Genomic DNA, 15,584 nt, shown 5'->3' on the forward strand with positions numbered 1-15,584 from the left:
AGATCCCATTACAGAAGGTTGTGAGCCACCACGTGGTTGCTGGGAATTGAACTCAGGACCTCCTGAAGAGCAGTTAGTGCCCATAACTGCTGAACCATCTCTCCAGTTCCCACCTGGCACACTCTTAATGCATGAGCAGTTTCTAGCTAAACACAGTGGGGGTGAGAGCTCAGCTGTGGGACTGTGGGGCATTTAGGCACTGAGGCATATAAGCTCCTGGTTTTGTTTTGTTTATCCAGAGTGGGCGGCAACTGTGGCTAGTTAACTGTTTTGAGAATTCCTCCATTGATGTCAGGTGCTGTGGAATATGCTCATGAGGCTGAGGCAGGAGAAATGTGAGTTCAGTGTCAGCCTGGGCTCCTTAGTAGGTTTACAGCCACTGTAGATTCCATAATAAAACTCTATCTCACAAAAAAAAAAAAAAATGCCATCCATTATCTTAAAGATTTGTTTGTTTGCTTTATTTTATGAATATGTGTTTGACTGCTTGTCAGTATGTTAGTTTGCATACAGCTGCCCTCCGAATAGACTGGGGCATTTGGATCCTCAGAGCTTGAGTTCCAGACAGAGCAAGCCACACTATATGAGTGCTGGGAAACAATCAGGGCCTCCAAAAGGAAGCAAGGCCTCTAACCCCTGAGCCATCTCAGCCCATCCATTATCTTTAAAGAGATGGATTTGGTGGAATAGAATTTTCCCAGTTTGGCCAGGTGGGTGAACCCAGCCTGTCTACCATGCACTTGTCCCTGTCTGGCCCACTGGGTGGCACCCAGCCTGTCTACTGATAAAATGTCCCTGTCTGGGTTGGTGGGTGACACCCAGCCTGACTACTGAGCACATGTCCCCTGTCTGGCCCAGTGGGTGACACCCAGCCTGTTTACTGAGCTCATGTCCCTGTCTGGCCTGGAGGGTAACACCCAGCCTGTTTACTGAGCACATGTCCCTGTCTGGCCTGTGGGTGACACCCAGCGTGTCTACTGAGCACATGTCCCCTGTCTGGCCCAGTGGGTGGCACCCAACCTGTCTACTGATCACATGTCCCTGTCTGGCCTGGTGGGTGACACCCAGCCTGTCTACCATGCACATGTCCCTGTCTGGCTCAGTGGGTAACACCCAGCCTGTCTACTGAGCTCATGTCCCTGTCTGGCCCAGTGGGTGACACCCAGCCTGTCTACTGATCACATGTCCCTGTCTGGCCCACTGGGTGGCACCCAGACTGTCTACTGAGCACATGTCCCTGTCTGGCCCAGTGGGTGGCACCCAGCCTGTCTACTGAGCACATGTCCCCTGTCTGGCCCAGTGGGGGGCACTCAGCCTGTCTATTGATCACATGTCCCTGTCTGGCCTGGTGGGTGGCACCCAGCCTGTCTACCATGCACATGTCCCTATCTGGCCCAGTGGGTGACACCCAGCCTGTCTACCATGCACATGTCCCTGTCTGGCCTGGTGGGTGACACTCAGCGTGTCTGCTGAGCACATGTCCCCTGTCTGGCCCAGTGGGTGGCACCCAGCCTGTCTACTGAGCACATGTCCCTATCTGGCCCAGTGGGTGGCACCCAGCCTGTCTACCATGCACGTGTCCCTGTCTGGCCTGGTGGGTGGCACCCAGCCTGTCTACCATGCACATGTCCCTGTCTGGCCCAGTGGGTGACACCCAGCCTGTCCACTGAGCACATGTCCCTGTCTGGCCTGGTGGGTGACACCCATCGTGTCTACTGAGCACATGTCCCCTGTCTGGCCCAGTGGGTGACACCCAGCCTGTCCACTGAGCACATGTCCCTGTCTGGCCTGGTGGGTGACACCCAGCGTGTCTACTGAGCACATGTCCCCTGTCTGGCCTGGTGGGTGGCACCCAGCCTGTCTACCATGCACATGTCCCTGTCTGGCCCAGTGGGTGGCACCCAGCCTGTCTACCATGCACATGTCCCTGTCTGGCCTGGTGGGTGACACCCAGCCTGCCTAACATGCACTTGTCCCTGTCTGGCCTGATGGGTGACACCCGGCCGGTCTACCATGCAATTGTCACTGTCTGGCCCAGTGGGTGACACCCAGCCTGTCTACTGAGCACATGTCCCTGTCTGGCCTGATTGTGACACCCAGCCTGTCTACCATGCACTTGTCCCTGTCTGGCCCAGTGGGTGACACCCAGCCTGTCTACTGAGCACATGTCCCTGTCTGGCCTGGTGGGTGACACCTAGCCTGTCTACCAGGCACATGTCCCTGTCTGGCCTGATGGGTGACACCCAGCCTGTCTACCATGAACTTGTCACTGTCTGGCCCAGTGGGTGACACCCAGCCTGTCTACTGAGCACATGTCCATGTCTGGCCTGATGGGTGACACCCAGCCTGTCTACCGTGCACTTGTCCCTTTCTGGCCTGGTGGGTGACACCCAGCCTGTCTACCATGCACTTGTCCCTGTCTGGCCTTGAGGGTGACACCCAGCCTGTCTACTGAGCAAATGTCCCTGTCTGGCCTGGTGGGTGACACCCAGCCTGTCTACCATGCACTTGTCACTGTCTGGCCCAGTGGGTGACACCCAGCCTGTCTACTGATCACATGTCCCTGTGTTGCCCAGTGGGTGGCACCCAGCCTGTCTACCATGCACATGTCCCTGTCTGGCCTGGTGGGTGACACCCAGCCTGTCTACTGAGCACATGTCCCTGTCTGGCCTGGTGGGTGACACCCAGCCTGTCTACTGAGCACATGTCCCCTGTCTGGCCCAGTGGGTGGCACCCAGCCTGTCTACTGAGCACATGTCCCTGTCTGGCCTGGTGGGTGACACCCAGCGTGTCTACTGAGCACATGTCCCCTGTCTGGCCCAGTGGGTGGCACCCAGCCTGTCTACTGAGCACATGTCCCTGTCTGGCCCAGTGGGTGGCACCCAGCCTGTCTACCATGCACTTGTCCCTGTCTGGCCCAGTGGGTGGCACCCAGCCTGTCTACCATGCACATGTCCCTGTCTGGCCTGGTGGGTAACACCCAGCCTGTCTATTATGCACATGTCCCTGTCTGGCCTGATGGGTCTCACCCAGCCTGTCTACCATACACATGTCCCTTTCTGGCCTGGTGGGTGGCACCCAGCCTGTCTACTGAGCACATGTCCCTGTCTGGCCTGATTGGTGACACCCAGCCTGTCTCCCATGCATATGTCCTTGTCTGGCCTGGTGGGTGACACCCATCCTGTCTACCATGCACATGTCCCTGTCTGGCCTGATGGGTGACACCCAGCCTATCTACTGAGCACATGTCCCTGTCTGGCCTGATGGGTGACACCCAGCCTGTCTAGTGAGCACATGTCCCTGTCTGGCCTGGTGGATGGCACCCAGCCTGTCTACTGAGCTAATGTCCCCTGTCTAGCCCGGTGGGTGGCACCCAGCCTGTCTACTGAGCACATGTCCCTGTCTGGCCTGGTGGGTGGCACCCAGCCTGTCTACCATGCACTTGTCCCTGTCTGGCCCGGTGGGTGGCACCCAGCCTGTCTACTGATCACATGTCCCTGTCTGGCTTGGTGGGTGGCACCCAGCCTGTCTACCATGCACATGTCCCTGTCTGGCCCAGTGGCTGGCACCCAGCCTGTCTACTGAGCACATGTCCCTGTCTGGCCTGATGGGTGACACCCAGCCTGTCTACCATGCACTTGTCCCTGTCTGGCCTGGTGGATGGCACCCAGTCTGTCTACTGAGCACATGTCCCTGTCTGGCCTGATGGGTGGCACCCAGCCTGCCTACTGAGCACATGTCCCTGTCTGGCCTGGTGGGTGGCATTCAGCCTGTCTACTGTACACATGTCCCCTCTGGCCTGATGGGTGGCACCCAGCCTGTCTATCATGCACAGATGCCATGGCTTTTCCTTCACTCATGATTTTATCTGTATGGAATGTGCAGCCAGGATGACATATTTCATGGCAGACAAACTTCTTTTGCAACTTTGCTACACAGATGGGGTATCTTAGCAATGTCTCATACTAAAATGACATTCAGGGTGCCCAGAGCAAATGTTTTCATTAGCTAGGGTGGCAGTATAGGGAGCCATAGGAATCACCTTGACTCTGCCTCCTCAGTGCTGGGATTACAAGCATGTTACTATATTTGTATTTTTGTTTTTACATTATTACGTTGTTGTTTCATTTTCTTTTGTAAGTGTCTGAGCAGGTGTGGAGGACAGAGGATATCTCTCAGGATTCAGTCCTTCCTGTCCCCATGTAGATTCTGAGGATTTAGCGTGATGAGTCAGTCTTGGTGCCCATGACCTTTTCCCACTAAGCCATCTTATCTTCTTACACCTGGCTCTATGGCGCTTTCCCACCTGAGTGTGGAGAGCAGACGCAGGCCTCATATTTTCACTTTACTGGCCAAGCTATTTTGCTAGTCCAGAGCTACCTACCTTTTATGGCCAGTGATGCTGCCTTCTTTTTTAAATTGAGCAAGCTCATAAGAACGGCCAAGTTGCATCTTAGGATTGTCATCTTGTGAGTTCCAGGGCTGGTGTTGGACGCAGGGCTTTTGCTCTGTCTCTACTGTCTCCCTGCTGTCTTTTAGCTCCCCCCTTCCCTGCTTGAGGCTGAAGAAGCTCTCAGAGCTTCCCTTATTAGACTCCCTTGCCAGCTGGCACTTAAAGGAGACAGGGTGGGCGCCTTCCTGCTTTCCAGTGCCAATCAGCATGGCTGGCAGCTGTGGAAGAGAGCCCAGCTGCCCACTTAATTATTGCTTCCACAGGCCATGCTGTGCTTGCATAGAGGTGATGGCAGTAGCTGTACTGGATTCCCTTTGTGACTGTACAACCAGCCATGCTTTCTTACCCAGGAGTCCTCTGCCAGGCACACTCCTACCCCATTCGTGATCTGAGTATCCTCTGGCCTGATTTCCATCTCTGAGATCTAAGTCATGGCTAGGCCTCCTTCCCAAAAGAACAAAAGCCCTGCAGCCTGAAGTCCCAGCTAAGCATCAGACTCAGCCTGTGAGTGCCCCCTTTGAGGCCCATGTTCTAGCAAAGCAAAGCTGCCTGTCCTGGCTCCTCTCTGACAGTTCCTGGCCATCAGCATCAGAGCATGAGCTACATAGAGTCCCCCGCCGCCACCACCACCAAGGCCCAAGAGGGACACCTCCTCCAGCTCCAAGACTTTCCCAACACTGCTCTTTTTCTCTCCAGCCCCTGTTAGTTTCTTGATACTCAGTTTCTTATTTATTTGGCCTCTCCAGGCCTGTTGAGTTGATTCTATGCTTGGCATGCCTGGCACACTTTCTCTTTCTTGATCAGAGCCTGACTGATGCCCTCCTACTGTTTCTGGGCTTAGGGTTACAGTCTGTGCCCTAACAAGTAGGTCTATGTCACCTCAATAAGCTGACTTAAAAGGCCAAATTAACAGTAATAAACACAGAAAGAAGTTTTTATTTTGTTTTCATTGAGGTTCCACTGGGAAGAGACAGGGAGATCCAATAACCCCTCAGAAATGCATCTTTGGGCTCCTGAATTGAGGATGATATCTAAGTAGAAGGCCAGAGTTATGCATATTTAAGTAGTCCCCAGTCAAGATGTGGTTCTACCCATCTGTACGGTGGTCTGTCAAATAGTCAATCTTTTTCCTGGAAAAAAGTCATCTCTGACCAGCCCAGGGCTTGTCTCTCTTAGCAAGATTTTGAAGGAGTGGGGTGGGACCCAGTTTCTTAGGGTCATTGTGAGGGATACATGTGTCTCTTCTGTGCTTCATCAGGGTGCTAGAAATGGAGCATGTCTTGGGAAACAGTATGGTTTTGACTTGCCTGTCTCTATGTCACAATGAAGACTGAGACGCAGTTGGAATCGTGTGCTTTTTCAAGTGTGGAACAGAGAGAGAGCACAACTGACAATGACCTGTGCTGGCCTGCAGCCAAGTGCCCATGTTAGTTATTGTGATGCATGGATAGTGGTTTCTGACTCAAGAGAGAACTTACAAATGCAAAATGACAAGCTCAGGCTTAAAGCCTCCACCCTGCTTATTGATGGACCAACTCACTGTCTTCATTAGGGTTTCACTGTGGTGAACAGGCACCATGACTAAAGCAAGTCTTATAAGGACAACATTTAATTGGTGCTGGCTTAAAGGTTCAGAGATTCAGTCCATTATCTTCAAGTTGGGAGAAAGTCAGAGTTCAGGCAGACATGGTGCATGAGGAGCTGAGAGCTCCACCTCTTGTTCTGAAGGTAGCTAGGAGAAGACTGGCTCCCAGGCAGCTGGGACAAGGGTCTTAAAGCACACACCCACTCCCAAAGAGCCATACCTCCTAATAGTACCACTCTCTAGGCCATGCATATACACATCATCACTCTCACCACACTGAGAATCTATAGATATTCAGAATCTATAGATATTCCCAATGGTGGGAAGTGTAAGAAGCAGCAACTCTTTCGGTTTGGAAATAAAATCCTGGCATTTTGTTCATCTCTGGAGCCCACATGGAAACTGATGAAATGTTGTGGGGGTGGGTGCATGACTCAGAAAGGGCTCTGAGTGAGAAGATATTTCCACCATATGCGATTATTCACTCAGTGACAATTTCAGCAAGTTCTCAATAATAAAAGGTGCGCTCTGCTTGTGAGTATTGTCACCCTTCTAGCCCCTCTGCTGCTTACTCAATGGCCCATGTGCTATATGTTCACATTGGCACCCCGTGCATGGCTCCAGATATGGCCATTTCCTCACCACAGTAAACTATGCTGCAGCACCACAGAATGCCTAATCTGTTGATGGCAGAGACATACACTAAGTACAATTGTGAGAGCCACCTGCAGGCAGGGTAACTCCACTGGATGTTTTTCTAAAGGGTAGAAGCTGTCAGAAGGATCTGTTGGAACTGACCCTTACTCTGGGTGGGAAATGCCTCTCCCTGGCAATGCCTTGGCAGCATTCCTGTTTGTGAATATCTGGAATTATCTTAGTTGTAGTCATGAGTTCTGTCCATAGATGTTACTTCCCACCAAAAGAACTAAGGCACCTAGCTTAATAGAATTCTGGAATGACCCAATGTTTTATGGAAGCTTCATTGTTGCTACCTATTTATAATTTCATCTTTGGCTTACAGAAATACAGTAGCATTGGGAGAAAAGTTAGGAGAGGAATTTACAACAATCTGAGATGGGGACAGGACTGTGAGGACTCTGTTAGTTACCTTTTGGATTGTCTTTATCTGTAGGGAAGATTGTTATATCTCACAGCATGGAAACAGGTTGTTACTATGGTGTGAAATGTCAAGGAAGATTGTACATAAATATCACCCTGAAAGCTCATCTTGTAACCACTGTTTGTTATGAGAATGAACACAGAGATGATTCTATCTTCTGCTCTGTGGTCTGGGACTGAGACTGGAATACTCCATTTTTCAGTCTCCTTTGCCAGCTTCCTGGCAGGTGTGTTAATCAAAAGCACTAATGGAGAACTGGACAGTGAGATACAGAACTACAAGAGCCTTCCTTCCTGTCCTCTGGTTCCCCCCCCCCCCCCAGCACTTCAATATGTGAAACAGTAGGCTCCAACTACCACATCTCTGACATTAGTAGGGTGAATCTTCCCTCTGGTGACCAAGCAACAGCCCTGGGGGCTGCTCATCCCTGCTCAATCTTTGGTAACATTATAACTTCTAGAAACAGGGCCGCATGCATACTAGACAAGTGCTCAGCCACTGAGCTACACTTTCTCTCTGCTTATATGTTATTAATTTCGAGTTACTCAAGATTCTACATTCTGTCTTTTAAGTTTTCTAACATGTGTGTAACCAATTCATTGTGTGATTAAATTTGTTTTGTTTACAATGCCTAAAGTGACATGTACTTTTCCAGATGGACTTCACTATTATAGATCTTTCCTACTAGAATAGTCATGCTCACCCATCCAACCATCTGTCCATCCATCCATCCATCCCCATCCATACATTTGTCTGTCTGTCATCCATCCATCAAGCATCTATCTATCTATCTATCTATCTATCTATCAGCCATTCTTTTAATCTATCCCAATATGTATCCCAATATGGTGCTAGAGAGATAGATAAAGTTAAGAGTGCTTGCTGTATCCTAGAGGACCCAAGTTTGACTCTCACCACCCACATCAGGTGGGTTGTAACCATATATAACTTCAGCTCCAAGGGATCAAAGGCTTTTGCCTGGTCTCCATGAACATTTGAATTTACATGCATATTCCCCCTCTGTCTCTGTCTCTTTCTCTCTCATGCAAGCATACGCATGTACATGCAAGGGCACCTCACCCTGCCCAGCCCTCTTCTCCAAAGAGATATGGGATGGGTTTTTACAGGTCCTTAAAAGGATGACATGTGCCTTTTCCTCATCTCTTTTTTTCTTCTTTATTCATTCATCCCTAGCCTCCAGTTTTGTGTCTCATCCCTTCCAAATCATTACTCTTTTCCTGTCAATCATTTCTAAACTTGATAAGGAATAGAAGTGTGTGGAGAAAGAATGTAGAGTGATCCATTTTGGAATGATACTTTAAGAAATGTTCTGGAGGCTACCAAAATTTCTCTTGCAGGAAAGGAAGCATCAAGTGTGTCTATTAGATGGCATATGCTTCCTGTGGAGGACCACACCTATTCTGACAGAGAGCCTGTGGGTCCCATCACTGTTACTATTCAGCATCTCACACCAGGTATAACAAAAGTTAAATAGAGCAAAGGACACTTGTTAGGTCTGATGCAAAATATCTCTTTTTAGTGTCATCAAAGACAGAAAAGGCCTTCCACTGGCAACTGAGAATGTGGAGACATCAAGGCACCTTTGCATTCCTTTTTTTTTTTATTAGATATTTTCTGTATTTACATTTCAAATGCTATCCTGAAAGTTTCCTGTACCCTCACCCCGCCCTGCTCCCCTACTCACCCACTCCCACTTCTTGGCCCTGGCTTTCCCCATGTACTGAGGCATATAAAGTTTGCAAGACCAAGGGGCCTCTCTTCCCAATGATGGCCGACTAGGCCATCTTCTGCTACATATGCAGCTAGAGACATAAGCTCTGGGGATACTGGTTAGTTCATATTGTTGTTCCACCTATCGGGTTGCAGACCACTTCAGCTCCTTGGGTACTTTCTCTAGCTCCTCCATTGGGCGCTCTGTGTTCCATCCATTAGCTGACTGTGAACATCCACTTCTGTGTTTGCCAGGCACTGGCATAGCCTCACACGAGACAGCTATATCAGGGTCCTTTCAGTGAAATCTTGCTGGCATATACAATAGTGTCTGGGTTTGGTGACTGATTATGAGATGGATTCCCGGGTGGGGTAGTCTCTGGATGGTCCATCCTTTTGTCTTAGCTCCAAACTTTGTCTCTGTAACTCCTTCCATAGGTATTTTGTTCCCTATTCTAAGGAGAAATGAAGTATCCACACATTGGTCTTCCTTCTTCTTGATTTTCTTATGTTTTGCAAATTATATCTTGGGTATTCTAAGTTTCTGGACTAATATCCACTTATCAGGGAGTACATTTTTAAATTAATGTTCTGGATAAATTTTTTTCAACTTGGTACAAAGTTAGACTTACCTGGGAAGAGGGAACCTCTATTGAAAAAACAAAATAAAACAAAATAACAACAACAAAACAGTTGTGTTCATTGATCTGTAAGAAAGCCTCAAGGAGATTTTCTTTGTTTCTGTGTGAGGGCCCAGCTCATTATGGGTGGTAATGCCCCTTAAGCAAATGGCCCAGTGGTATATAAGAAAGCAGGCAGCGTCCATGGCCTCAGCTTCAGTTCCTGCCCTAGGGCTCCTCCTTTGTGTTATTACTCTGATTTCCTTGGCTGATAAACTGTAAGTTCTAAAGTAAAGTAAACTTTTCTTTTCCCAAACGTTCTTTTGGATCTTGGTGTTTTTGCCACAGCAACAGAAAGCACATTTAGATATATACCAGAATGTTTTTAGCTGCAGACAACAGACTTTCCAATTCACAATTACCCAAATAATCCAGCAATTCAAATCTGAACTATAAACCCCAGAGACATGAAAAAAATATGACTATGCAAAACTGTGCACATGAATTGTCATGAGGTCATTGTTTATGACAATAAAACATTCAGCATCTAATGAACAAATGAGCAAAAATATGGTGTAGACACATGGTGGAACATCTTACATTTAGTGAAAAGGAGTAAAGAATGGACTTCAAGAACATTAGGAAACAACCCAGGAAAGACCAGTGTACTCTTACTCCAGTTTGGGATATGGACAGTTCCACGAAGAGAGACATGTGTGGGTTTCAGGGCCAGAATGAATGAGAGGATGTGTGTTGGTATTCTGTTTAAACTCCACCACCGCACAGTTCCTGGTAGCAGCCAGGTATGCTCCTCCCCACAGTTACCTGGCAACAGCCAGGTAGGCTTGGCCCAGTATAAAAGGGTCTGCTTGGCCCCTCCCCTCTCTCTTACACTCTTGCCTCTCTCTTGCCTCTTGCTCCTCTCTCCCCATTCCCTTTCCCCCTCTTTCCACGTGGTCATGGCCGGCCTCCACTTATCTACTCTCTCTTTCTCTCTGCCTTTCTCTACCTCTACTACACTCTTAACTCCCCTCCCCATGCCCTAAATAAATTCTATTCTATACTATAATGGTGTGTGTCTGGTCCCTCAGGGAGAGGGGATGCCTTGGCATGGGCCTGCTGAGGCACTCCCTTCCCCCACACCCCACCAGAACATTTTCATACAGCTCTTTCTCTTTTTATGATCACAACAATATGTGCTATAGTTTTATATAGCATGTCGCTCATGAGCTCCTTTTTGAATACTTCGCCAGTCACTCTAGCTGTTATAATTTTTGGAAGTTTGCAGAGCCTTCAGGGAGCCTAGTGGAAGAAGTGGGCAATCTTGAGATCTTACAGCTCAGCCCACTACCTACCACTCTCTGCTTCTGAACCATAGATACAATGTGTCCAGCTGCCTGGTGCTCCTGTCTACACTGCCTTCTCTGCTACAGTGCTGTGACCCTTCTTAAACTGTGAGCCAAGGCAAACCTATCTTTCTTCAAGTTGTTTTTTGTCAGCTGTTTCCTCACAGTAAGGAGGGGTAACTAACTGATATAGACCAGAGAGCTAAAGGGTTTCTTGGCAGGTGGTAGAAATGTTTAAAAGCAATTTGTGGGGATGATTATACAATTTTGAAAATCATTTAAATGCCACAGGGTTAACTGTGAATGGGTGAATTAGGGAGGAAATGATTATTTCATAATTAAGTTGTCACTAAAAGCCCTTACTTAAATAATAACCAAAACTGTTACTTCAGCTCTAGAAAGTGTGGAATGAGTGGGTTAGTAAAGGATGAATTGGGTTAGCTATGGATGAGTGTCTTCAAAGATCCCATCTGCTTCTGCCACTTCCTTCTCATTACCTGCCCTCTTGGTTGTACCACACTGGCATCATCTTTAGAACCCCTGGAGAGAGATAAGGGAGAGTCCTTTTTGATATACTTTTTCTTGTTGTGTTGAGGCAAGGCCTAGGCTAGCCTCAAACTCACAACCCTCATGCTTCTGCTCTTGAGCACTGGGGTTCCAGACATGCATCATCTTCTCCAGTAAGCCTTATATTTTTATGCCTCTGGCCACCCCAGATTTAAGAGAAAACTTTCCAGATAGTTGCTAAGCCAATCTGTCATCTCATTGATGAGTCAGGATGAGTTTAGGGTGAGTTTGAGATTTTACCTATCTATCTTTATTCTTTTATCCACCAACCTGACCTCCTGTCTATATTTATGTACATGAATGAGTGTGCACACGTATGCATGCACATGCACACACACACACACACACACACACAGATTTTAAATGTTTATACTTTTAGCATCTTGTAACTAAGGAATATGAGAGTTTACTTTTAAATTATTTTACTTTAATTAGGTTTTCTTTGTATTTGCTTGTTTTGGTTTTTTTTTTTTTTTTTTTTTTTTTTGAGATGGAGTCATGTAGCCCAGGCTGGCCTTAAACTCACTTTGTAGCTAAGAATGAATGGTCTTCGACTCTGGATGCTCCTAGCTGCTAAAATTATTAGTATATGCCATTGGATTGGTTCCATTTTTATTGGATTATTTTTAATTCTCTTATTTAATTTATTTAATGTGTATGTGGGGTGTGTGTGTGTGTGTTAGGCATTTATGTGTCACAGCTCACATGTGTAGGTCAGAGGACATCGGGAGTCAGTTCCCTGTTACTATGGATTTCACAGATTCAACTCAGGCTGTCAGAATTGTGTGGCAAACCTTTCTCTTTCTGCATAGTCTCTCTGGCAAACCAGAGTTTACCCAACTCTGCCCTGGGGCGAAAGTGTCTGATTAGGAATGGATCTGTAGGAGACTCTCCTGGAGCCTTGGAGAGAGGGCACACCCTTAGCCTTGGCCTCACCTACATCTCCTGCTGCCAGTGCTGATCTTTCTTAGCAGACATTGGCAGCTGGTACACAGGAGCCGCCCCGGTCACATGTGTTTGTATTTAACGATACAGAACTTTGAACCAACCTCAAGCTGTGCCTGTGGGGGGATCAAAGTCAATACTCGAATGTATTTTATAAACGGTGAACTTCGGTGAAGAAACAAAACTCATTTAAGCTGAAGCCAAGGGGTGTGTTATGTTTTGATTGATGTCAAAAACAAAGGGAGAAGGTTGGTTCCTCGGACTTTTTTTTTTTTTTTTTTAAAGAGCCTGTTTATTAAAGTCTGTACTTTCAAATAAACACAGAGAACTCTCGTGTTCTTTTTGTAAACATGTTTGAGTCCTTTGAAGCCAAACGTAAGGACTGTGACAGACATGCCTCTCCTGGGCTCTGGGTTGAGTTAACTGGCTCTTGCTGTCTTTACAACTCACTCTGCACAGAGGATTTTAGAACTGACTCCACTAGGTGGAGGGAGAGGGAAGCCTCTCAGGTGACAGTGGCTACACTCAAACCTCTCTGCTTCCTCTGGAGCGCCACACAGCTGGGCCATGGTCTACAGCCTTCCTTCTGCTGGAAAGCACCTGCCTTCCTGGCCCCAGGCCAGTGGTACCTTGTTAGGCTACCTCTGGGGCAGGGGAGAGACACACACTCACTTCTAGGGCATTACTTGTCCATCATGAGCAGCTCCAAGCTTCTGACCACCCGACATGGACACACCCCAGCACCATCTATCTACCCCTCCAGAACCATTCCTTCCTGGGCCTGTTAATAGACAACTTTGCGACATGTAAACATTTACAAGCAGCAGTTTCCCCTCTCTGGGAAAACTCTTTTTGCTTTTTGAAATGTGTCGTGGCCCCATGTGGAAGAGATATTGGCTTCCATGTTCTGTGTTCCCCAGCAGGCAGTGGTCCTCTGGGCTATTTTGGTCACTTCCTTTGAACGGTTCCTTCCTTGAATTGTTCGCATGGCATTGTATGATTCACAGAGCCAGCTTCCTTTCCCCTCCCAGGCAGCTGGGAAAATCAGGCTCCCGTTATGTTTTCATTGTTAACTGAAGCTGCACCTGGCTAGGCAGGGCTGGCTGAGTTGGGTCTCAGTGTCCAGCTCTTGCAGTTATTACAGCTGTTTCTTGGTGGGATGAAGAGACACTGAGGAGAGGCTGAGCCACTCTATGTGGAAAAAGCCTAGTTCTACTGTGGCTGCCAGCGTTTTGGGATCTTGGTGGGCACATGTGACATCCAATTCTGCCATATCCCCTAAGGCAGTGCTTGTCCACAAAAAGGGGTTTGAAGAGCTGGTTTAAAAGACAGAAGCCTAAGCAGTGCCATGCAGAGTAGGCAGACACTCAGCAGGTGATCTGCCCAGGCCCCCAGGAGTGCCGGAAAGGACCGAAGGCCTGTCCCTCCCCTGGATCTGGCTAGTGGCCCAGGTCAGTCACTGCCACAGAGCAAGAACTAAGAGGGTCGCCTTCTTCACTGCTAGTTCCTTAAGCAGACACAGACCTAGCTGCACATTCTCTCTGGGTTTTTTGGTTTCTTGAGATTCTCACCTATCCAGCTGGGCTGTGAATCCTCCTCAGGGTGGCAGCACACATCCAGCCAAGGTGAATCAGAGTCCCTTGATAAACATCATGGACAATGCCAGAAGTTGAACACAAGACAGGGCCTTGCTCCTTGGGGTCTGTAAGCAGCCCCACTAAGTACCATGACTTGAGAAAAGCAGCTCATCTCTCCATGCCCCAGTTCTCTTATGTGTACAAGGGAGGTAATAATAGTGCTTCTTACCTCATCCTTTTGTTTGGAGGATGGAGTCAGTGAGCGTACAGGACATGCTTGAATAATGCTCAGAGCAGGGTGGCTCCTAGCTTAATGTGCATCGTTTGTAGTACTGTACATAACTTACTGTCTTCCCTCTCTAGTGTATGGCCAGGTCACTGAACTGAAATAACTATAACTGTTACTATAGCCACATGACCAGCCACTAGGACTCACAAAATGGCACATGGCTCATTTAGCTCCTGCTGACCTTTTGGAACCTATTGGAACCAGATTTGTCAAACCGTTTAAACACCTGGATGAATTATCTATAACTCCAAAGACAAAAATAATCTTTTGGCAGAAAGATAGCATTGTATTTTAAATTCCTAAGTTTCCCTATCTGCTCCAGAAAATCTCAATCAGTTCATTCATGGACAATGATCATGCTCAGATGGTCTAAAGAACATAGTATGTTAACCAAACTCCACTGGGTTTTATGCTACAAATGAAGAGAGGCTGGAGAGATGGCTCAGCAGTTCAGAGCACTGGCTCCTCTTTCAAAGGGTCCTGGTTCAATTTCAAGGACCTACATGGTAATCCACAATTTCAAGGACCTACATGGTAATCCACAACCATCTGTAATTCTACTTCAAAGGGATCCATGCCTTTTTCTGGCCTCTGAGGATGCCAGGCATGCAACTGGGCGCAAGACACATAAATATAAATAAATAAACATAAATTGCTTGTATCGCTCTTGCAGAGGACCTGAGTTCAGTTCTCCATATCCATGTTAGGTAGCTCATAACCACCTCTAACTCCAGCTCTGGAGATGCAATATCTTCTGTCTCTGCAGACACAGATACTCATGCCCACACACAGACCCACACAAAATTTTAAAATTTTAATGTAAAATTAAGAGTGAATGTTTAGTATGTTTTAAACAACAAGATAACTGGTAAATGTCAAAATAAACTCTCTGTACAGAGATGAGAAGAGGGAGCATGCCTGACGGAGAACTGTTGATTCATCAAGTCACATGGACCTTTGCAGTTCTATGGTGAACTGTCAGGGCCCTCTCTCATTTGCAATGCTCTTTGCCTTTGTTGGACTGACAGTAGACCTGCTGTTGCATAGGAATTCTCAGAGCCCAGGGCTGTACACTGTGTCTCTGTGTACAGGAAGACCTGGGTGCAACAGGCTGTCCTGTTTCCATAAGTTTGCAGCACCAGACTCTGCTTTCCTTAAGCTCTCTTCTCTTCCCATCTCCAGGAAGCTGAGCAAGTAAAGACCTTGTCCCACGCATTACCCTCTGTCCCACCTTGTCCCATGCATTACCCTCTGTCCCACCTTGTCCCATGCATTAACTTCTGTCCCACCTTGACCCATGCATTACCCTCTGTCCCACCTTGTCCCATGCATTACCCTCTGTCCCACCTTG

The sequence above is a fragment of the Mus caroli genome, unplaced genomic scaffold (genome assembly GCF_978045245.1).
Source record: "Mus caroli unplaced genomic scaffold, Mus_caroli_1 scaffold_19, whole genome shotgun sequence".
In the NCBI taxonomy this organism is placed as follows: Eukaryota; Metazoa; Chordata; class Mammalia; order Rodentia; family Muridae; genus Mus; species Mus caroli.